Below are 25,737 nucleotides of genomic sequence, written 5' to 3'. Positions count from 1 at the left end.
GCTGGATAAATCTAGCTCAACGAGATCCCAGGAGGATGTGTTTTGGGTGGGTAGAGGAAGAAAAAGGGTGCGTTTGGCCATCAGGATTAGCATGGCCATGGGCAGTCAATGGTGATTAAATCACCAAGCAACACCTACAGAGTGTGAGTCCCTCCTCATAAGCCATTTCTCCCTAGCTGTACTCCAATGCAATAATGTTGGCAAAAAAGTTAAGTTTGAGCTGGGACTTTGCAGAAACTGGGCTCAAGGAGTGGTACCTCACAATGGCCCACCTGCTCCCCTGCCACCGACTGCCTCACTCTCCTCAGCATTGCATGCTATGGGTGCTCCGACTCTATCGGTTTGATCTCACTTGCATCCTCTAAATCTAATGGGACTGGCATTCTCACAAACGCGCACTGGGCCAGAGCACACAGTGCCAGCCAAAAAGTACAGGAAATTAGATTAATTTGGATTGGTCTAGCCTCGCCCTTTAAACCAAACCAAAACAGCAAGACCCAAAATTAACCAAACGCAACAAAAACATCAGACCAATATTATTTAACCAAAAGAATCCCTCTCGCGTATCATTTCACATCTACCCTCCGATCGACTCATCTTCATCTCTATCCAAAGTACACAATCCACCCTCACATGCAGCAGTTACTGCCAATGGGCACGCACACTGACCGAGCAACACCCCAGCTCACTAATCCGGAACTATCACGCTCCCCCACACCAGTGACTAAGTGGGTCCTCACAGCGATGATTCCAACTTAAGCCCTTCGGCTCTCCCCAATGGATAAAACACACTCAAGTTTATCTCGACTGCTACCTGCCTAGCGTCACCCGACACTCACGATCAAGTACAACCGGGCTGCACACATCAAACACCACAACATTCACATCTTCCACTCACTCCCTCCTAAAAACAACCCTCCCCCCCTCTGTTCATGCAGAGTTGTGTTCCCCGAGGTGGCAAAATGGTAGATTTGAGCTATACAAGACCACTGTACCACTGTACCTTACATAACATTACAGTTTTACGGCTAAGGGACTGCTCTGAAACTGGCAGTTGCCGATTTCAATCGTGCCATGTCAACTTCACCCAGTCCTAAGATTGACACACTGTGTGCCTGTTTTAACTCGTTCAAAACCTCATCAGCGTTGTACTATATTACTGCGCTGTGTCACACATGTAAAGAAAGCTAACTGTCTTTCTTTTATAGGCGGGATCAAATATCTTTGCCTTGACGGGTTCTTTCTTGCACAAGGACTCTAACATTGAGTTAGAATTGTAAAAGCACACTTTTAGTTTGGTACTGTAGTTTCTAGACAAAATGTATTCTCCCACTCTCACTGTGAGTAATCTACAATGATGCTAAGGCAAAGCTTTGGTGGAAAGGTAATCTCATGCTGCTGTCAAATCAGAACTGCTGCTGTCAAAACATTTGGTGAGCACACTATATTGGGCGTTATCGACTGCATTCTGTGTATTCTGATTGGATACAGAGGGCCCAATAATGAATACTAGGTGCTAATGGAAATTAGACTTACATGAGCTTCTGTTCATGAGCTTTGGGGCATATTTCCACTTGCATGCCATCATGCTCAAATTGGTACCCCATTTAGGTCTAGAAGTAGTGTACTGTAAAATTGAAACGGTCCAAGGACGTCTGAGTCGCATAACACCCAGGAAGCATGTACATTACCCTGAAGAATATCACACTTCTCTTTGAGGATGTTCTTGTTTAGTGCTTGGTGAATAGCATCTTTAGTGATAATGTGGAGATGGGCCTTTAATCACCTTACTCCAAAACAGGCCCGCCACTTAAGAAGTGAGTACACGGTTGTAAATAAAGCAAGTTTATTGTACAAAGCTCTGAGGAGTGGTTAGATGGTGTTGCAGGACCAAACTAACCCAAGTCTCAACAAAACAACCTCAGTTGGCATTTTATATATTTTTTGCAACAATTTAAAACACTCCCAGATACTTTATTACCATCCACCCCCCAAATATGATTGGACAAAACCAATACTTCCATTTTCATTGGCTAGTCTTTTCTAGATTATTATCTTCAGATCATATTCAAAACACAGCTCTTCGTAGGATTCGGCCGTAGTAGGTCATGATGTCAGTATATGGTTAAACATTGGTATTGAAAACATAATTCATTGATAGTAATAACTGGCCAAGGCCTTTAACTTTAAGTGTGATTGCACATGGTCTGCTTACGTATTTTAGTAAATAGAGGAAGGTCTGCATACACAGGCTTTTCTTTTAACTACTGATTGCGATCTCAATTCCCCAGGCTCCTGGCACCTCGAAAATGCCTTTTAATTTATTCAGCCACATACAGCCTCTGATGACCTGGAAAAACACTTAACTGTCGGACCCTGGCCTTGGACCTCATATTTATTACCACCAAACAAATGACTAACCGCCTCTAAAGATTTTAATACAAAGGGCGAGATAACATCTGTCCGCTTGTGGGACTGTAAACCTTTCCCTCTTCGTACATTGACCTTCTTACTAGGTTACTCATTCAAGAATGTCCCTGCTACTTACAATTCATGTTTAAAAGCTAACCATGGAGCTAAGCACCCCATTGTGTGGATTGTGTTTGTGTTGCATTTGTAGTTCTAATATTGTATCTTTCTATGTGCACGAATATCTTATATGTATACATTCTAAACGATTATAACACTAAAAGTAACATATAATTAACTCGATTTGATTCGTATGGATTTGCAACGTAATAATAGAGACCCTCCTTGACCACCCTGACAAAGTTACTCCCAGGATGATTTATAGGAAATGAAATGTACCATAAAGTTTTCTGAATTACGTTAATATCCACATTTTTATTTCTGTTCTGAGGTTTTTATTGTGGTTTATCATAAGAGTCATACAAATTCATCATAACAATCTAAACAAATTCATAATAACAAATCCGTTCAACCACTAGTAGTGATTATTTATAAAAGATATACAAAAAAGTGTCTGATTAGGTAGAAACTGAAAAAATAAAAAAGTAGAGGTATTAAGTGTACACCTAACCAGTATGCCAGAACGCACATAAAAAATAGACCATATAAAACAAACATATAATAACACAACCATTCTTGAAGCAACTTTGGATGTATTCAGTGCAGCAAAGTATATGGTTAGGTCTGAGATCTGGCTTGGACGCTGTAGGGGTGGCTAGATCCAGTATAGAGAGGAGAATGGAGCGGATCGCCAAGCTCTACCCATTCTGGTTATGCTATTCCTTTAGCATGGGATCGTGGGGATCGAGCTGTCTTAGTGGCCCACCTGGTGCAAAATATATCCAGTGCATCTGGCAAGGAGACATACACTTTCCAAGGAAGGGGCTCACTTTCAGCCATTCTACCTGAAGATCCTAAAAGAAAAGAGGCAGAATGTGTAAATCCTCAATGAGAAGTGTAAAATCACAAATGGAAGAACTGCTAAATACAATAACGTAAAACAATCAATGTTTTCAAAATCAAACATTCTTATTGCTGTTTCCAAAAATATAGGGAAAAACTCTCAAAAAGTTGCTCAAATGAATGTGCGGGTTATTCTGAAAGGAGACGTGCATTTCTTGGGGCTGGTCTGAAGCATAAAGGAAGCGCTGGGCAGTCCCCCTTGGATACATCAGGGGCCAGATTACAGAAACGTTGCACCGGTGCAAGTGCAAAGTTTGCACGGTATAAGCACTAGGGCAAAGTCAAAGTGTGTCCTATTTTTTTTTTAAACAGTGGGACATATTAGAAAACTATTGCACTATGACAAGTGCAGTGAGTATAAGCACCAGGGCAAAAATTGCCCTCGGTCAAATAAAATACATTTTCACTGCATTATTGCAACAGGGCAAAGTTTGCCCTAGTGCTAATACGTTAATACATTTGCCCTAGTGCTAATACCATTCCGTATTAGCACCAGGGCAAACTTGGCCTGGTAAAAAAACGGATTGAAAATGTATCTTTTTTGCACTGGGGCAATTTTAGCACGGGGGCAATTTTTGCACTGGTGCTTATACAATGCCAAACTGCCCTTGTCATGGTGCAATCGTTTTCTAATGTGTCCCAGTGTTTTTAAAAATAGAGCACACTTTGCCTTAGTGCTAATACTGTGTAAACTTTGCAATTGCACCGGTGCAAAGTTTCTGTGATCTGGCCCCAGGGGGGCGCTTCCAACATTTATTCATGAAATGTATGAAACAATTCATGAAAGGCTCCCATCACCCGTGTTGGTGCTGGTAGCGTATGTCACAGTAACAGACCCTTAAAGCATTTCCATCCCTGTTTGGGGGATGGAATTGCAAGTGTGACAGCCGTAGTTTAGAAGCGGTGTCACACTTAAAGAAAAAGGCATGACAGGGTCAGAAATGAACTAGCCCAGCTCATCACTTGCGCCAAAACTCTTTTGAGATTCTGGCCCCTAATGTTTTACTCGCCCCCTTAACTTTGCCCTGTAGGAACTTTTCTAACCCAACATCTTCTTAAACAGGGGGCAGCACCTCACCACTAAGCAGAACGCCTTTTCCTGGTTTCCTAACCACTCTCCCCTCTGCATTGCACTCTCTAGTTGTTTCTTTCACCAATTTTGGCTTATTCTGCATTTTTGTCTTTTTCTTGATTTTTCACTTGACATTTTGAGCATTGTTTTCTTTTACGTATTCTATTGTTTGTGTTTTTCCTTGTTTACCATCTCACTAATTCTTTCTCCGTAACTACCTTAGACTCCTTCTTTTCGGTCTTGGTGATTTTGTTCCTCATCCTCTTTGACTTCATGACGCTGTAGCGGTCAGCATCTGCCACCTTGGCTTTCTTTCCGCTGGCCTCAATTTCCTTTGCCCATCTTATTTTCCTCCATTTTTCAATTATATTTTCTTTCTCCCAAACACTTTGTACACATTTTGACGAGCACTGTGTGACAACTTGAGCAAAACGTCAGCAAGCGGCATACACTTGAGCGGCACAGATGCCTCTTACCGGCACTGCAAGGGCCACCTACCAATGCCCTGCTTTGATCACTTAAACAATTGCAACCAGCTTTCCAGCATGTGGGCCACAAAATATGTAGGCAACCCCGGCCAATCTGGACATAATGCTTCAAAGCCATGGTGGTAGTCCATGCCATTGGGCCTCATTACAAGTTTGCCGGTGCAGTATTAACGTGCCGATATTAACGCCTACCAGCATGTTTCTGCACTGGCCATCTACAAGTTTGCCGGTGGGGTGGAGGAATCACTTCCAGCTAAGAGCTGCAGGTAATCCCGCCACTCTACTGGCAAAAATCGCTGGTATTACAGGCATCGGTAATTCCGGCAACGGTAGTGGCAGCAACGTCCCCCATGGAGTCCTATGGAACTCCGTGGAATGGGGCCTAACGTCACATACCGGCACTCATAATCCGGCAGTAATACCTCTGGACTTAGTGGCAATAATGTTAATTCCATTTGCCGATATGCTGGTGGATTTACCGCCAGGTTATAGGCAAGGTTGTAATGAGCCTAACTGTACTGTCAGGATGGAAGCATCTCACCATGTCCTCCCGTAAGACGTTCAAGATCAAGCGATACCTACCTAAGAAGTAGCAGGAGATCCGACCTGTCCCAAAGTGGATCTGCATGCAACCAGTAATGAGTTCAGGTACAACTCCAAGAGAAGACACTGAGACACGAGAAGACTCGGATTAGTCACATGATCTGCTGAACCGACCATGAGGGGACCCAAGTAGAATATTTAATCAATAAGCCCCTCGCTGGGGGGGCATTACCGGTTCAGGTAATGCCATGAGGCTTCGCAAAAGGGGGTTAACGCAGGCCCGGGGCATTACCTGAAGTGGTAACGCCCACCCCAGCGAGGGGCTTAGTGTTCTTAGTACTTTTAAGTTGTGCAAATACATCCATTTTTTTTAAAGATGCCTGCAATGGACCGGGTGAGAAGGGACTAATTCGTCCCATCTCAATTTCCATGAAGCGAGTAGAGCGGTGGGACGTGCCGGGATGAGAAGCGTTCCCGGCACAGGAGAATGAAAAACAAGGTAAGTGGGATGGGGTGGGAGGGAGTGCATGATGGTAAACCTATAGGGAAGATGGAAGCCTCACGCACTGAGGAGGCTCAGAGCAACTGAATAAGCATATAGTAATGCCCTCGTTCCCAGCCTCCTTATTGGCTGGGACGCCTAAACCACGCCCCCACCAGGTACTAATATGTAATCGTTATTTTTTTGATCTGTTGATCAGATTTTGCAGGTAAAGGATAACACTCTTCAAATGCGGTGAGTGAATGAGTTGTTCTCTTTATTAATACCTTTTATTGCCTGATTTTAAGAGCTGTTGAGGTAATTTGCATTCCAAATTAAATATGTGAAATGGGTTTGAAGCAGGAAGGAAACTGTTTCTCTGGTTACAAATGCTCGCTTAGTTATTAAATCAAGTGTTATGAGGAGACACACCTACTGACTGGACTTCCAAGACTATAAGAAGTCATCAAAAACCTGGGTGGATAGCTCGTGTGTTAAACAGGCGCCTCTGATATGGGGCACGCCGCACATTACAAGCTGAAATCTAGGCAGGCCTGGCTCAGTCCTTCGTTCTTAGGAAGTTGATACATGTAGTCCAATTAAATTGGGCAGTAATAACAGATTCTCATAAAATGTTTTGAAGTGGGAGAAATCGGACTTGAACCTCTAGATATTGTAATTACATGGTATTAATATTATTGTTATTATCTATGCAAGTGAAGCGCCTTGACGCCAAGTGGGCTTTATAGCTGTGATTGACAGCAGTGGATGGTGGCAGGTGGGCAAGCCTTCTAAACAAAAAGGAAGCTATTCAGATGCCTTCTAAACAGCGTCTTGTCCTAGATTTCCAGGAAGAAATAAATGAGTCGTGGGGGCAGTTCCTCATAGTTGGGTAGATGTAAAAGGAGCGTCCACTTGTGTGGCAACACAAGAGAATTAAAGAACAAAAATAGGAACAAAATGTCCTGGCATACCTCCCAGACAGCTGCCCAACAATGTGTCTAGTGGTTAAATATGGCGCTGGGGGGTCGCATTTGGGGATTTGCCAAACCACTCGAGTTTTGAGTGGGTTGAGGTCCATCCAAACCTTTCAGACATCCGCCCTTAGTAGTTTGAGGTCACCCAAGATTAATCAAGGAAGGCTGGGCTGCTGTGATCCCACGCATGGCCATGTAACGTGCCCCCCGCATTGCCCTGCTGTAGCCTGGCAGGCCCCCCCGCTGAGCAAATGGGCATGGTCAAACGTGTATCTACTTCCAGCACAGCCCCTGCGGAAACGGAAACGGACAGTGGAAGGGGGGGGGGGGGGTGGGCATGGCGAGGAGTGGGGGATGAAGAGCGGCACAGGGGTGCTTTCGGGAGCTCTGATTTGCACCATCAATAGTCACCAGCAAATATTCACGCATCACCAAATGTTTGGGTCTGTGACCTGCGAATATTCACAGGTCGCTTTGGCGGAAGTTCGTCCATCCATAGTTAAACATACAATAATCTCCAGCAGAAGGCGACCCACCAGCCTTGATGCCAAAAAGCAGGCAGCCATGGCGACCTTTAGTGCCCTACAAAGGGCCTGATTTACAGAATTCTTTGCGTGATGAAAAGTGACTTTGCGCAATGTTCAGCGGGCAATTGACCTTTTGTCAATTCATGGAACCGATATTGCGTGCCTTTCCGGGACCTTGCAGGGACTCGGTGCAGGTCTGTCACGTCTTTTCGTGCAATCAAGCTCTTTGGGCGACACCCCACGCAAAGTGTTGTACTGGCCTACGGAAAAAAATAGGGGGCGGGTGTGCATATTCCCCATTCACCCGGCAAAATGAGGGAGAACATGGGCATGTTGATGGACGGGCCACGCAGTGTCATCACATGCCCAGTCAAGCGCAAACCAAACCAAATTCATGCAACCCAATGCGCAATTGCATGATGGGAAAAGTTACACGCCATCCTCGTGGACTCACCGCCTCATTATAGGAGACGCTGGGCACTGTGCGCATAGGATCCAACGCGCAACGGTAAGGTTTACGAAGCAATTTACGGGTGAGGGCACGTAGTTGAGATGCGGCTTGGAGTTAGGGGGGTTCTTATGGAGATTAATGGGGTGTATCCTTGAATTACGGGGTTTTGAATGCAGGTTTATCAGCTGCTGCCTTGAGTTACGCTAAATGGTATGCAGATTATCAGGGTGCAGTTTTGGGTTATGGGGGTTCGTACGCAGAGCTGCTGGGGGGATGCCTTGCTTGCAGGGGGACAGCCCGCAGTTCTGCCGGGGTGCTTGATGGTGCGAATAAGGTAGGCACAGAGGTCGGTATTTGTCGCTGGTTTTGCATTATGTGGGAGCGTGTCATGGGCGTTACAGCACCTAGGATTACTTTGTGGTTGAAATTCCATGAATACGCAGAACGCGCAGAACATGCTTTTGAGTGCAGGTAGGCACAAAGTAGTTCTACGCACAGTGTGCTTTGCGGGCTCTATGCGCATTTTCTATTAATCGGGCCCAAAGTCTCTAAACATAATTTGGAAAACTGTGTTTGCCCAATGAGTACTGGACAGCACGACTGCATGTTTCAGTTGTGTCCAGAGACATTGGGCCTTGCACTTGAACTTGTGCGTAGGGTCTATGTGACCCGGTCCCTAAGCAGTCTTCTCCTGTTTCAATGATGTGAATAACAAGAACCTCTTCATTTTACCAAGCCTTTTATCCCGGATTCCTCACACTTCTAAGTGATGTAAAGATAGGTGTTACTATGACCAAAATGGATAGAGCGTGTCTTCTCGACACTGGAAGGATGACGGGATACGTGATCCCTGCCACGATTTGAACTTGAAGACTTAACACAGGTGGCTGATGCAAGCACTTAACTCGCTGAACTATCTGCCTGGCGTTCATGGTTTTGAATGTTGTAGAATACTTGACAATCCTTTCGTTTGTACAGTGAGGACATATTGACATCGGAATCGAAGGGAAGTGCCTAGAAGTCCCAGATGTGTCTAGTGTGCCTTCTTTTAATGCTGATTCTGTTACTGGGAGTGTACCAAAAAAAGCCATGGAACTGTGGTTTCAGCAGGGAGAGGTTAGGTGGAAGCATATCGCAACATGTGACAAGCTTTACGGGTAGGGCATTCCAGTAGTCTAAGTGAATAGTAACTTAGGCTCCTATTACAACTTTACACTTGCACAGGGAGATATATGGACAAATCCTCCATATAGACCTGTGAATATGGTCGTAAAAAGTAGAGGAATGGTAAACAGAAAATAAAAGTAGTGGAACACCGCTTCTGGCCGCTCCCGCTCACTTCGATCACTGGTGGACCCCCACAGTCACTGCAATGAAATTCTGGTCCAAGTGTCTCTCATGGCCCTCCTATGAGATATTTGACTGGTTCCTGATGAGCGTCATCTATTTTTCTTATAAAGTAAAGCTGTAAAGAGGCACCAGGGAAATCTCCTGAATGCAGAATGCAAACAATCGCTTCACTGGTGAACGGAAGTCTCTACAATACAACAGAGTTTGTCATTGGTCAACTGATTCCTAAATTCAGTCTCACCCCTAATAATAACGGGCCCGTTGTTCACATCCTCCCCATTCTCATTGGGCCCTATGGAGAATGGGAATTACCGGGCCCGCCAAAGTCGGCATGGCCCAGTAATTCCCTATTTCCGGGACCCGGTTCCCGGTTTGGGGGTACCTCCAAACTCGTAATGAGGCCCAATGTCTGTAAGTGATCGTTTCAGTGTCGGTGTCTTTGTTCACCAACTTGGTTCTTTTCACTTTGCAATGTTTTTACATATTCATTCATTTAATTTAGCGGGTTTTGTAAGGTATAGTGTGCCAGTGAGCAAAAGCTGACTGTGGTTGGTCAGCAGTGATAAAGGCACCAGACGAGTACAGCTGTGGATAGCTTACTGGCAAAGTGGAGTACAACTCCCCCTACCTGCAATTCTGGACACCTGCTGTCTGCACTTAGCCTTGCACCTGCCACCTGCTGGCCGCACTTCTTGTTATTGTTTTGATCCCGTGTACACCACTGCCGCCTCCCCTTTCCCCTGGCACTTTTCCCCTCCCCCAACACCTGCACTTGCGCAATCTCAATGTCACTTGGCCTAGTAAGATCGTTGTCTCTGTCTTTCCTCTGTTCCCCCTCCCTTGCCTCGTCACGCCTTGAAACACTTGTGTGTAGGCGCGTTATAAATGCCATATCATATCATACCATTTCTTTGCAATCATCAAACCGTTTCAAAGCCCTAGAAAATGCTGATGTGTTTATTCTCCCTAGAACAGTGGGAGCAGCTTGTGTCCCCCCGGATGCTTTGTCCTACGGCCCCCATGGTGCCTCGCCATTGACTATACTGGCTAGGCTTGATGGGAGTTGTAGGCCAAAACATCTGGAGGGCTGCAAGTTGTGCCCAAGTTCCTAGGTCCCTTATCGGCACCGTTCATTACGGGGCCGCACTCGTTGTAATGAGGCTCATTGAAATTAACATGAACATTTTTAGTGCATCTGGATTAGGGTTTTGGTGCTAGGGAATGAAAGCAAACAAAAGACTTGAAGTTTTAACAGTGCATGTATTTCCATATCTTTTCTTTCCTATAGCTTGTTTTGATTTCTGGCTTATGCATTTGTGTGTAACTTTTTTCCATCGCTATGCAACTGTTTGGAAGTGGATGTTCTTTAGTTTGGTCTATTATATGGGACTTCTGGGGAGGAAGGATAGCTCAGGAACGGCGCTTGTCTTGGAAGCAAGACAACGCAAAGCAACTCAGGTTCGAATCCCGGTCCCAACACTTAGAAACGACTCGTTGGTATTAAGCGTGTTGTAAATGAACAATTATAAAATTATATGAAGCAAAAAGAATTTGGCATGTGTTTACAGGTGCGAGAGGTGTGGGATGTAAGGAGGCACACACAGGTTGTTGGTGCTGTTTACCTTTTTAGCCACACACTGGACGCCCAGGGCCCTGCGAATCCCTCGGCCTGAACCCACCCACTACCAACCCCCCCACCCATAAAAAAGTAAAGCCAGGGATTGCTTGGAGCTAGCTCCATCATGCAATAACATCCAACTCTGCGGTTATGTCAGCTAATGGCTACATTTCAGTTATAAATCAGCTTCACCTGTAATAAAAATGTCTTGCCTAAATGTGCTTTCAGCCACTTGATGATTTATAAACAATATGTGCGTTCTCGCATCTGTTCCTGTCATTTATTTCATTTTTAAAAATAAGCATTTGCAAAGGCAAGAGGTTTGTCTCTTTTGTAGGCAATGCCTGGGCACCGCTATCGTACACCCAGGCACTCGCAGCTGTTGCCATTTTATTGGCAGGTAGTGTCATTGGGGCAGTGCCTGGCAAACGCCTGCTCTATGCCTGCAAAAAATGCCAAAACTCTTGGCTTTGTCAATTATTGTTTTTATTTGGTGTCTCTTTTAGAACGTTTGGATTCCTTCTTAATCTTTTCAGTTTGTAATTTTGTGATATTGTATGTTTGTTGGGTGATTGCACCCTTCAAATTAGCTTCATAATTGCAGTTCGCGAACTAGAAAATCGAATCAAACATATTTAAGGTAGGTGTAATGCCAAGCAGAGGGAGCTGTGCCACAGACCGGACATGAAAGCGACATCTCCCAGTCGGACTGCGGCGACGGGCTTTTCTCTTGTTGTAGGCATCTGAGTATGTGATGGTCAACTCTTCCTGCCAGTTGGCAGGAGGCTTCCATTTTTTTTTTTGGGCGGTCAGTTGTCGAGGGGCATATTTTCTGCTTCACAGATCAAGGAGACGTGGGTGCATTGTCACGCCGTGCACTGCTTTCCCCCGAGGACGCCAGGTGGTTCTGCCCTCAGCACCACCGCCTCCAAAGGGAACTGAATACCGCGCCTTTGCGCCCCCGCGTACTCTGCAACATTCATTAGGGTGAGGGTCTATCAGCTGTTTTAGACCCCGACTCCATTATCTCCCCTCGTTACCATGTACTGGACAGGGCGGATGGGAGTCAGAGCCTAATACATGTGCAGAGCCGAAGGCTGCAGCCGCAATTCACATCCGGCAGAAGCAGCCTTGAAGTCGCTTGAAGTGCACTGCAGCAAATTGTACACCGTGCAGCAGGCTTCCGCCCTCTCTTACATAATGGACGCGGCGCCTGCCTGCTAATGGCTTGGGTGCTTAATTTAGGCACTGCGCTGCCCTCATTATCATGCACTCAATCCACAGACTAAATGGGACACTTGTTTAACGCCGTTGTCTGTATGTATTCACGCCAGCTATCAATCTTTGTCAGTGCAGAAAGTCTTTTTACAGGGTTGCTCGGTGCTGTCAAGTTGGTGCTGTGCAAACCACCTGTAATACATAATAATGGTACGCACTGCTAGTGTTGCTACAAACATAACAGCATTCTCTGCGATGACCAGGGGCTGCCTTGTGCGCTATAAAAATGCAAATAAATAAATAAATTCAGAAATATAGCTGCCAATACATTGCAAACGTGTTTTATGTCACTGTATATTATCTCGTAAAAATCATCCTTGTTCAGGGAGAGAAATTCAAATTAGTGTTTCATGTTCCGAAATTAGAGAGGGGGGGGTGGAGGTTTCAAACAAACTACAACAGTGGCATACACAACAAAAATCACAGATGAGACAAGCATGGCAAAAGGGAGCAAAGAAGGACAAGCATTGGTGAAGATAGCAGGCTTAGGGCCTTAATTACAGTCTGTTTTCCAATGGGATTGTGCCATTATAATAACGCTTCTGTGAATCAGGCCCTTGACATGGCAAGCTTCGTGCCACGACTAAAGGACCGCTACAAAGTTCACCCCAGCAAAGGTAGTAACAATCATTTAAGTACCTCAGGAAAAAAGGCACCCACTGCAAACAAAATACATTGGGCAAAACAAACACTGAAGTCAACGTATGTTTGGATGTAAGAGAAATGATTAAGCGCACATCTTGATGGTAAGCACCCGCAGCGCTGTCCATAGGGGACGCGCCCCGGGGGATTACATGTAAGTGTGCCGAGGTAGCAGAGGAGCAGGAGGGGGGGAGCTCAAGAGGGGAGAGTTAGGGGTCAGTGGAGGAATTGGCATTCAAAGAGAGCTTCATTGAAGAGAAGGATCTTCGGGGGTTGTATACTAATTGACCTTTTCACAATTGACCTTGGGAGAATTGACCTAGGGAGAATTGACCTAATTTAGAAGGTCAATTAGGACATATAAGCGGGGGGAATCCCCCTGCAACCTCCCACCCAACCCTTAACCCCCCGTAACCTCCCACCCAATCCCCTTATATTATTTATAATCCAAAACTAACCCAATACAAATATAAAATAACTAAAATAATATAAAGGTCAATTGTGCAGAAGGTCAATTAGGACCACTATAATTAGGTCAATCGTGCAAAAGGTCAATTGTAAAAGGTCAATTTGGGTAATACGTTGATATGTTGTTGGATGGTATGGGTGGGACATCAGTGGAGTGTCCAGGGCTGATGTGTGGTCTTCTCCTGTCTATTGTGTCTGTGAAGAAGTTGACACATTCGGTTTATCAGTGGATTGTGGTATTGCTGGGCCTGGCAGAGGGTTGGTGCCGTGTTTCAAGACTTGGCAGATCACTCTGTTCTTGGTGAATGCTTCCATGATGGTTGTTGTGTAATAGTTTACTTTGGCTGTGATGAGTGTCCTGCACACTGAACGGTGGGTTCTGTGGGTGATGAGGTCTGCGAGTTAGTGGGATTCTCTCCAGAATGTTTCCTGTCTGCATATGGAGCACTTGCTATCTATGTTTTTCTGTGTGTACCAGGGTATAGCAGGTCTATGTTTGTTGAGTTGCAGTGTAAGTGGTGAATAAGTGTTGGCAGTCTCAGTTAGGATGTGGTTAAATGCACTCAGTTGAGCATTGACAATCTCTAAGGGATTTGATCTGGAGGCTAAGGTGGCGAGATTTCTTTCAAGTACATCTATGGAGACGTTATTGCATCTACTTGGCAGGGTCATATCCACTAGGCAGGGGCTAATGGGTCTTTGTGCCACTGGTACAACATGTACAGTGGCCACGGCAGAAAGGCATGGCTAGTGGACCCCAATGAAACCTATTGCTGAAACATGTATAGGGGCCACGGCCAAAGGCCAATGGCTGAGGCTACCGGGGACCAAAGAAATCTATTTGTGCAGCATGTGCAGTGGCCATAGCTGAAGGCCAAAGGACATGGCTAGTGGGCCTCAAAGAAACATATTAGAGCAACATGTACAGTGGCTGGGTAGTGGGCCCCAAATAAATGTGTTGGAGCATCATGTACAATGGCCACAGCCAAAAGCCATGACTAGTGCGCCCAAAACAAATCTATTTGTGCAACTTGTACAGTGGCCACGGCAAAGGCCGTGGCTACTGGGTCCCAAAGAAATGTATTGGTGCAATGTGTACAATGGCCAAAGCCAAAGACCATGGCTTGTGAGCCTCAAAAAAATCTCTTACTGCAACATGTACAATGGCCACGGCCAAAGGCCGAAAGGCCATGGCTAGTGGGCCTCAAAGAAATATATTAGTGCAGTATGTACAGTGGTCACGGCTCAAGGACATGGTAAGTGGGTCCCAAAAAACCTATTGATGAAACATGTACGGTGGCCACGGCCGAAGGCCATAGCTAGCGGTCCCCAAAGAAACCTATTGGTGCAACATGTACAGTGATCATGGTTACAGGCCATGGCTAGTGGTTTCCAAGGAAAGCTATTGGTGCAACATGTACAGTGGCCACGGGCAAAGGCCATGGCTAGCGGGCCCCAAATCTATTAGTGCAACATGTACAATGGTCATGGCCAAAAGCCATGGCTAGTGGGCCCAAAAGAAATGTATGTGTGCAATATGTACAGTGTCCACGGCCGAAGGCATGGGTAGGGGGTCCCAAAGAAACATATTGGTGCAACATATATAGTGACATTGGCCGAAGGCCCATGGCCATTGGGCCCCAATGAAACCTATTGGTACAACATGCACATGTAATTTCTTTGGGGCTCATTAGGCATGGCCTTTGGCCATGGCTACTGTACATGTTGCACCAGTGGCACAAAGACCCATTGCCCCATGCCTAGTAAATGTGATCACTTAGGCAAACTTCCTTTTTTCTGCTCTATTTTTGTGATAATTTCCTCTGAAATCAATTCCGATTAGGCCAATTCCCCTGGTAGTGTAACAAATGTCTGATTCTTGTGCGTTTCCCCCACTCGAAAATTAAACACTCTTCGACGTCATCAATGGCACTCAACATGTGCCACCGTCCTCTTTCCTTGGGAGCACGGGGCACCCCCTACTCCGTCAAATATTTTAAAAACTACTGGATGGATTTACCCCAAACCAGTCATGGTAATTAGGTCAATGCTTTATACCCAAGGTGTTTCTTTTTTGGTCCAAATCTGTCCAGCGTCTTTTGCGCTACAACAGTTCAAAATTGGACTTTTTCTCTATGTGAAAATGAATGGGAGTGGCCTGAAAACAGTTTTTTTTGTTTTAATAACTTTTTCATTTTTTAATGAACTTTTCCCAAAATGTAAAGTTCGGTGGGCCCGTGACAAATGTTTTGGTGGAAAATGTCGCCTAAATCCATCCAGCCGTCAAAAGTTATTAGCAATTGATTTTTGGGAAAAGTCTATGCACAAAGCTTTGCCTTAACTATAAGGCGGGAACTGTAGCCTTTAAAAAAAAATATATATATAAAGTTGCTTTATACCTCGGTATAAAATTGATGGAGTGCACTCCGAAAAGCAGTCCAGTGAGACTGATCCACGCTGAACACAGAGTCCAGAAACCAATTTTCTCCAAGCATCAAAGTTTATTCTTTAATTAAATAAAAGCCATTGACAGAAGAAAGATGAACACGCAAAAGACGCGTTTCACGGCAAACTGACTGCTTGATCACGTTTTGGGTACAAACACAAAAGAAGGACTTATAAACAGTTGTGCTCTCTATGGTACTGGTGTATAGAGCAACGTGCACATACATAGAAGCTTATTTACAAAATCCGCCATATTTGAACGTGTTACAGACCATAGTTTCTCGTGTTAAATACACTGGTATACATTCAAAAAAGCATCAAATAAACTGTTGGTGTTACTCTTATCTCAACAATGTTAAAACCCGCGCAATAGTGATTTGATAGTCACAATATAGATGATATGCAGTAGTATTTACAGCCTACAGAGAATTGCATTTATTTAGCTGCCTCTTCGTATGAGCTTTATAATTGCCGTTTTCAATGTGGATCTGAGAGACATACGGCAGTGTAACCTTATATTGTTATAAGCAAATTAATGCTATGAACATATGGATGCGCCCTAGTGACCTCAATTATCTAACAGGGCCCATGTCTTTTTTTTATATTTGTAAAGATCTGGCACAGATGTAAACTGCATATATCTATTTAAAATGGCCAGTGAGCTCGAAAAATATAGCATGTGTCTATCAAGAGAAAAATATCTCACAAGGTAAAATGGCTTCTTTGTTTCCAAATCCAGAATATACTTGGTCACGGATTGTCTGAGGAGGACCTCCCGATTGCCTCCTCTGGGTGCTTTCAGAACTGTGTGTATCCCGAAATAGGCAAAACCTTCTAATTTACCTCCACACTTTTCCTGAAAATGTAAGGCCATCGGGTATGTGGGGTCGGTATTTTTGAAAGCTCTTATGTGTTGGAGTATCCTGAGTTTCAGTTTTCCAATAATACTACCCACATACCATTTGTCACACAGACAGGTGAGTACATACACAATATACTCAGTTTCACATGTGATCCTGGATTTTATAGTCATGTGTTTGAGTAATATTGGATGGAGGTAGTTTTTGGTATTTATAGCAAATTTACACGCCTTACATTTCATACACTTATGAAATTCTTCTGATGTAACACTCAGCCAACCTTGACCTGCTGAGGGCTGTGGGGTGGTTGCTTTTTGCATGTAATGGTATGTTGGAACTTGTAGGTTTTCGATAGAGATCAGTCACTTATTCACCTTGTGCCACAGTTACAAGAATATCTAAATAAACGATAGCAGTCTTGCTGTGGCACTCGGTGAATTGTAGATCAAATTCATTTACATTAAGTGACTTGACAATTTCCATCCCAAATAACAAACAGGTCATCTATATAACGTTACCACAGTACAACTTTGTCCATGTTGTGACTATTGGTAGATGTCCAGAGTTTAAACTTCTCCCACCAGCCCATAGTTAAATTTGCGTATGACGGAGCAAAAGTCGTTCCCATAGCTGTACCTTGCAACTGAGTGAAGCAGTTCTTATTGAACAGAAAACTGTTATTTGTCAGACAAAGATTTATCATCTCCAGAATCATGTTCCCATGTTCTAAGTTATATTCAATGAAAGAAGTTAGTTAAGGGAACATTATGGTTAAGTTGCACTAATAAAAACCTATGAAATTCAATGGAAAAACATTGTTGCATGGACGTTATGGTAATAGGTAAAACAGAAAAACCTCTGAAATTCATTCACTGATGACATTACATATCTGGCATATCACAGGCCATGTAATATATATATATATAGAGTACAGGGCCTGTGGTAACGGCCCTGTAGTTATGGTTAAGTTGCTCAACTCATAGAGCACTTTTTGGGCGGCTTATAACTTTGCCTACCCTGATCCAATCCTCACCGAACTTTGCAAAAAATGTATATGGCCCGCTCAGAATGTTTTTGGTGCAGTTTCATCCAGGGGGGGGCAAAGTTATAGGGGGGTACCAAAATGTGTGTAAATCCGCATAAACACAATGGAAACATTTATGCTCGCGTCTACAGCCCAAATCGCTGGACAAATTTTTACCAAACTTGCGCCAGGAGCGGCAGCTTGGTCCCGAAAGCGTGCTTTTGTCAATTTGGTGAAAAGTTGTCCTGTAATTTGTTTTAAATAGTCAAAATGTAGGTCTAAAAAAATGTGTGATATGTGGGTACTGTCTGCTGACTCGTTACCTGTTTCGGTGTCCGCGGATGCTTCCGGACGAATTGGAGAGCAGTGTGGGCTTTGCGGACATCATACCAGGGACATCATTTAGGGGTCGCCAGAGGTCACCCTTGCGACCTCTGAGGTCTCCCTTGCAACCTCTGTGGTCACCCTTGCGACCTCTAGAAAATAAAGAAAAAAAAAGAAAAAGATTTTTTTTTTTTGGTAATGCAAGCTCGTGGGCTGTGGCCAGCACCCTGTGGCTCTTTAGTTCTGGAGTAGCTGGCTTTCTTGTTAAAGCCCCTTAAGAAAAGGAGTGACACAAGTCTAACACTTTCAGCACCGACCCCAAATAAGAAAGATTAGGAATACCAAATAATGTGTCTTTCTGGAATTCTATACAATAATTGCTAGACTCATTAAAGGTGTATTTCAGGCACACTTCAGGGGGTGAGTCACTGATTTAGTCTGTTCATAAATGCCTCAACTCAGCCTTTCATCCTTCTGAGGTCGAGAAATGAGTACCAACACAGGTTGGGTGATATTGGGTGTATATTTTTTCCATATGAAGCGCTTAAGCGTAAGTGCTATATAATAAGACATCATTATCATTTGGTCATGGACGTCTGCTTGCATTCACAGTAATTTGGTAATATGGGCTTATACACACTGATCTTAACGATACATATGGCGTTCCATTCTTGTATGAAATGTATATCACATTATAGTGATATCGTAACCATATTTTTTGTAGTGTACAATGCTATGTGATAGCACTTCCTGTTTTGTCAACGGGTGAAAGGTCGCATTCCATCGCATCCCGCAATATCACTTCAGGGTGGGGTTAAATGACATCACTTCCTGTGATGTCACCAGGGGATCAAGGGTTGTGTGATGTCACTTCCGCTATCCCTGGCATTTTGGTGAAATGACGTCCCTGCATCATACGTGCTCGCTGATTGGTCAATTAAAAATATGAGGTGTGTCAAAAGTTTTGAAATTGACGCCATGTTGGATTCGCAACCAGCGCCCGCAGTCTGCAGACATCGCAGTAAAAACATATTAAAAAACATAACATTGCTACCAAACAAAGTATACACAACCCTTGTAGAGACTTTTCATCAAAATTAATTTTGCATGTGATGCCTTGCCATCGATGACATTTTTGATGTCATCTTTGATGTCATAGGTGTTAGTCTTAGCAGTGCATCAGTGGCGCGAATGTGTGGTTTCTTTTTTTATTTGTAACCATAACGTCCCTTTAACAAAGCTTTTTCACTGAATTTGATAGGTTTTTATTAGTGGAACTTAACCATAACATCCCTTTAAGTAAGTTTTTTGACTGAATGTATGTATATGTATGTGTGTGTGTGTGTGTGTTTTTCTGGGGCACATCAATGCTGGGAAAGAGGCCCAGAGGACTGGTGCGGTTTTGCCACCCTGAGCTTGTCTGCAGGATGTCGTTGTGGTCCGATTGTCACTACTTGAAGACGTGGCTGCGCTGATCGCGCGCTTCTGGGGAAAGTGTGTGCCTTGCTTTATTTAGACAGGGTACCGTCCTCAGTTCAGCAACGTGTGTGTGTGTGTGTGTGTGTGCAACAGAATGGCACGCCCTACCCGGAGGGAGAGTAAATACCACGCCTCCCTGCAACATTTCAGCTGGGTTCGTTTGTGATCCTTTTTTTAGCTCCTGTTGGGCCAGAGCCTCTGTCTAGTGAGTGACAATGCCATCCGAAATAGCATGGCACTGTGTCAAGAGAGCGGCAGATTCGCCATGACTGACTCACGCTGGAGCTCTGACATCCTCGTCGCCTTCGCCAGCATTTGGAAAGCGGGCTGCCCGGAAGACAGGTGGAAGGTGAGGTCATGGGAGGGGAGGTCGCTGCCTTGGGTGCACCAGCGGCCATCCAAACCTTGGTGCTCGCGGCCGTGACGCGGCGAGGGGCTCTCCACAGATCCACGTGAGGCTGAGGGGTAGCCGACACTCCGCTCCCCTGTTCCCGGCAAAGGAAGCTTGCTGGCAGCCACAGGCTCGGGCCTGGCCCGCCGCCCGGACACGGACATTGAAATGTTTCCTGGTGCTTGGCGTCAGCGCAGAGGCTCTCTAAAAAGAACCAGAGGCCAGCCATTGGAAATCATGGAGACTGCTGGACATTAAACCTGCTTCAGTGGCTCCCACAGGAATGTGTGGTCAAGAAGTGGACATCACACCATCCATGTCCCCCAGGAAAATAGCATCGCCAGGATCACACGCTAGCAGGCTGAGGTAGGTCCCTTCTGCCGGACATGTGGGCTGGCGGCCGGTGAGCCAGCTACTGGGTGAGTGATGAGGAATGTAAGTGGGCTAATAATTAGGCGAGGCAGTGGGTGGGCAGGCGGTGGTGGCGGCAGGAACAAGAGTGAGTGAGTGAGTGAGTTATTAGAAGGCTCAGACATGTATAATATTGGAATCGGATAAATGGGTGGATATATGTGCTTAAATGGAACGCTAGTGAGTGGGTGAGGGAATGTGAGTGAGTAATTGGAAGTCAGAGGAGTGCATGAAAGATGGGGAAAGGAATGTATGAGTGGGCAGATGAAGGTTGCAATGTAAGGGTGAGTTACTGAGCGGGTAATTAGGGGGGGGGGAAGCAGAGGTGCTTTAAATGAGCAGGTTTTACCCGGCCCTTAGTCCCTCCACTTGTTATTTTTGACCATTTGAGTACCTACCCTTCTCAACCCCTGAGAGTACTGGTACTCAACTATGCTTCCGGGTGAAAGTGAAAGCTTTTCATTTCACTTTATCACAACTTAAAGGACTAAGCGTCTGCATCCTTTGCTGGGCAAAGCAGCGCCCTCTCCCTCCTCCGCGCCCCACTGCCCACAGAGTCCATAATGTCCCTTCGAGCCCACCCTGTAGAATAAAAGGAGAGACAAACATACATCTACGGTGTCCTCAGCACACTAGGAGCCAAACACTTTGTGGGCTTCACCTGTTGCCATTGGTGTCCTTTAATGGGGGCAGGGATTGATTTGGAAAGCCTGGGAAATTACTTTTTAAAGATGTCTGTTTGTTATTAGCACTGCCTATTCTAATATGTAAATGTTGAAGTTATTGGAGTTGTGGTGGAACATTTTCGACTCGGACACTGCTCCAGTTACCAGCTGCATTTCTCATTAGGCAATGAAAGCGAGCAATAGTAAAACTCCTTTTCTAAAGCTTAGTTTACAGCTTTGATATCTGCTAGTTTGATAACGCAAAAACAAAAGACTCATTTTATATGAATATTCAAACTTTCTTTACACAATGCATTACAACAGACTGGAAGTTGGTGTGAAAGGATCTCCGATACACTTCTTTACCAAAGTGTGTGATCCTTGGCACATCATTTAATCTCACTGGGCATTGCCTGAAAACAAAAGGGTCTGCTTAAAAGGGACCCACGCCCAAGGAGCTGCGCCGCAACGGCCAGCGCCGAAAGTGTTGCGCCGGGGTGTCCAGCTTCGTAGTTTGGTGAGTACCTGCACTTCCTTTTCCCATTTAAAGCACTGGTGTAGGAGATGGGAAGATGAGTGAACAGGTGCTTAGGCCACCCAGCGAGGCGGAGGAGGGGTTTGATTATGAGGCCGAGATGGGCAAGCCAGGAGGTGAGGGCAAGGACGGGCGGGGGAGTGATTGAGTGAGTGCGCTCATTTAGGTGTTTTCTAGAGGGCTTCAGATATAGCTGAACTAAGGAACTCCACATACAGATGAAAGAATAAGGTCGGTCCTTCTATCTCTGCACAGGCTCTACAGAGGCAGATCCAAGGGTTATGGCTTTCTTGATTACACATTTCAGAACAATGTCATCATTTGAAAGGAGAATTCTTCATTGATGTAAGCATTTAGCCCCACCAAAGAAGTGAGCGCTGGTATTTAAAGTGTTTAATTATATGTATGTTCCTGTGATTTGAGAATGCAATTGAGGAGGCCGATTTAGATCAAGAACATTTAAAGTAGAACCTGTGTACGCTGAGCTGTATTTGTCCTTGTAATCCTGTTGATGGAAACATCCTCTGAGAGTCCTATGCATTTTACCTCTGCGCGGCTGTAAGAGAAAGTGAGTGCATGTCATGTTATACGTTTTTTATATAGTGTTATGAAAAGCCTATAGGGTTGCAGTTGCTGACGTTTATTTATTTATTTATTTATTTGCTTATATCTTTTCTGCTGTGGCAATATGATTTTAATGTGCTATTTTGTGTTGGATTAAATAATTACAACAGGAAAAAGTGCATTGTTATTTTAAAGTTATAAAAACCTATCACTCAACGTTTTGAAATGTAGTTCGATCTTTGCTGAAACCCACTTGCTGGACTCCCTTGATATCGAAGAGTAGGGGTGCACACATACTAAGAGCCGTCTTTTTTCCTTATACATGCTTATCGTGGACACCCTGAAAACCAAGTCCAGTCCAGGTGACTGTTAGGCAGCGCTGTCTCAAGGCGCGCTCAGAGGATGCGGCCGCACAAGGGCGCCCCCACGGCATAGAAAGGCCCAACCAGCAATGGCATGGTGCACGCGGAACACCTTGACATGCCAGCGGGCAGGTGTCCTGCAAGCATTCAATGTTGGGATCCCTGTGCTGTTGTGTTCCTTTCCTTCCGGCCCCGCCGCTCATAAGGGAGATGTAACTATAGAGCTGTGGATTTTGGGACAACATGGCGGACGACTCGGGTCAGGCAGCCCTGCGGCTGGACCAAACGTAGGCCGGTGCCTCCACCAGAGACCTTCACTGGCACCAAGAGTACAGAGAGTGCAGACCATGGGAATCTGAGCTATTCTTTCTGTCCAAGTTGCACAGCTTGGGTGCAAGGGCCTGCATGTTTTTTTTTTTACATAGGGGAGGGCTGTTTCCCTGTAGATTATACCACCTTGCTTCCTTCTTGTCAATCGCTGTCCTAGGGATACACCACATTGCTCACTTCTTGTCAATCCCTGTCGTATCGATACACCACCTTGCTCTATTCCTGTCAATCACTGTCCTAGGGATCAACCACCTTGCTCACTTCTTGTCAATACCTGTGTTAGGGATACACCACCTTGCTCACCTCTTGTCAATCCTTGTCGTAGGGATACACCACCTTGCTCACTTCTGGTCAATCCCTGTCTAGCGATACACCACCTTGCTCACGTTTTGTCAATCCCTGTCGTATCGATACACCACCTTGTTCTATTCCTGTCAATCACTTTCCTAGTGATCAACCACCTTGCTCACTTCTTGTCAATACCTGTCCTAGGGATACACCACCTTGCTCACTTCTTGTCAGTCCCTGCCCTAGCGATACACCACCTTGCTCACTTCTTGTCAATCTCTGTCCCAGGGATACACCACCTTGCTCACTTCTTGTCAATCTCTGTCCCAGGGATACACCACCTTCCGCACTTCTTGTCAATCCCTGTCCCGGGGATACACCACCTTGCTCACTTCTTGTCAATCCCTGTGCTAGGTATACACCACCTTGCCCACTGCTTGTCAATACCTGTGTTAGGGATACACCACCTTGCTCACTTCTTGTCAATACCTGTGTTAGGGATACACCACCTTGCTCACTTCTTGTCAATACCTGTGTTAGGGATACACCACCTTGCTCACTTCTTGTCGATACCTGTGTTAGGGATACACCACCTTGCTCACTTCTTGTCAATCCCTGTCCCGGGGATACACCACCTTGCTCACTTCTTGTCAATCCCTGTCCTGGGGATACACCACCTTGCTCACTTCTTGTCAATCTCTGTCCCAGGGATACACCACCTTCCGCACTTCTTGTCAATCCCTGTCCCGGGGATACACCACCTTGCTCACTTCTTGTCAATCCCTGTGCTAGGTATACACCACCTTGCCCACTGCTTGTCAATACCTGTGTTAGGGATACACCACCTTGCTCACTTCTTGTCAATACCTGTGTTAGGGATACACCACCTTGCTCACTTCTTGTCAATACCTGTGTTAGGGATACACCACCTTGCTCACTTCTTGTCGATACCTGTGTTAGGGATACACCACCTTGCTCACTTCTTGTCAATCCCTGTCCCGGGGATACACCACCTTGCTCACTTCTTGTCAATCCCTGTCCTGGGGATACACCACCTTGCTCACTTCTTGTCAATCCCTGTCCCGGGGATACACCACCTTGCTCACTTCTTGTCAATACCTGTCCTGGGGATACACCACTTTGCTCACTTCTTGTCAATCCCTGTGCTTGAGCTACACCACCTTGCTCACTTCTTGTCAATCCCTGTCCTGGGGATACACCACCTTGCTCACTTCTTGTCAATCCCTGTCCCGGGGATACACCACCTTGCTCACTTCTTGTCAATCCCTGTCCTGGGGATACACCACCTTGCTCACTTCTTGTCAATCCCTGTCCCGGGGATACACCACCTTGCTCACTTCTTGTCAATACCTGTCCTGGGGATACACCACCTTGCTCACTTCTTGTCAATCCCTGTGTTAGGGATACACCACCAATCTCTGTCCTGGAGATACACCACCTCACTCACTTCTTGTCAATACCTGTGTTAGGGATACACCACCTTGCTCACTTCTTGTCAATCCCTGTCCCGGGGATACACCACCTTGCTCACTTCTTGTCAATCCCTGTGCTAGGTATACACCACCTTGCCCACTGCTTGTCAATACCTGTGTTAGGGATACACCACCTTGCTCACTTCTTGTCAATACCTGTGTTAGGGATACACCACCTTGCTCACTTCTTGTCAATACCTGTGTTAGGGATACACCACCTTGCTCACTTCTTGTCAATCCCTGTCCCGGGGATACACCACCTTGGTCACTTCTTGTCAATCCCTGTGTTAGGGATACACCACCAATCTCTGTCCTGGAGATACACCACCTCACTCACTTCTTGTCAATACCTGTGTTAGGGATACACCACCTTGCTCACTTCTTGTCAATCCCTGTCCCGGGGATACACCACCTTGCTCACTTCTTGTCAATCCCTGTGCTAGGTATACACCACCTTGCCCACTGCTTGTCAATACCTGTGTTAGGGATACACCACCTTGCTCACTTCTTGTCAATACCTGTGTTAGGGATACACCACCTTGCTCACTTCTTGTCAATACCTGTGTTAGGGATACACCACCTTGCTCACTTCTTGTCAATCCCTGTCCCGGGGATACACCACCTTGCTCACTTCTTGTCAATCCCTGTCCTGGGGATACACCACCTTGCTCACTTCTTGTCAATCCCTGTGTTAGGGATACACCACCAATCTCTGTCCTGGAGATACACCACCTTGCTCACTTCTTGTCAATACCTGTGTTAGGGATACACCACCTTGCTCACTTCTTGTCAATACCTGTGTTAGGGATACACCACCTTGCTCACTTCTTGTCAATCCCTGTCCCGGGGATACACCACCTTGCTCACTTCTTGTCAATCCCTGTCCCGGGGATACACCACCTTGCTCACTTCTTGTCAATACCTGTCCTGGGGATACACCACCTTGCTCACTTCTTGTCAATACCTGTGTTAGGGATACACCACCAATCTCTGTCCTGGAGATACACCACCTCACTCACTTCTTGTCAATCCCTGTGCTAGGTATACACCACCTTGCTCACTTCTTGTCAATCCCTGTCGTGGGTATACACCACCTTGCCCACTGCTTGTCAATACCTGTGTTAGGGATACACCACCTTGCCCACTTCTTGTCAATACCTGTGTTAGGGATACACCACCTTGCTCACTTCTTGTCAATACCTGTGCTTGAGCTACACCACCTTGCTCACTTCTTGTCAA

General features: G+C 45.4%; 1 protein-coding gene across 7 annotated transcripts in view; it reads left to right on the top strand.

Moving 5' to 3' along the window:
* The window catches only part of LOC138570086 (diacylglycerol kinase delta-like), a 1,083,011-nt gene that overhangs the window by 604,023 nt on the left and 453,251 nt on the right, over positions 1-25,737 (top strand). Inside the window, exon 1 of one of the 7 annotated variants that reach the window (XM_069648679.1) lies at positions 19,699-20,216. The exons of the other annotated variants lie outside the window; for them this stretch is intronic. The gene's annotated coding sequence lies outside the window, so the exon portion shown is untranslated. Of the gene's footprint in view, positions 1-19,698; positions 20,217-25,737 lie in introns of those variants that run through there. 7 annotated transcript variants of the gene reach the window in all.

The sequence above is a fragment of the Ambystoma mexicanum genome, chromosome 2q (assembly GCF_040938575.1).
Source record: "Ambystoma mexicanum isolate Mex_15411 chromosome 2q, UKY_AmexF1_1, whole genome shotgun sequence".
Taxonomy (NCBI): Eukaryota; Metazoa; Chordata; class Amphibia; order Caudata; family Ambystomatidae; genus Ambystoma; species Ambystoma mexicanum.
Note: the sequence above shows the minus strand (reverse complement) of the source record. Positions and strands in the feature narration are given on the sequence as shown.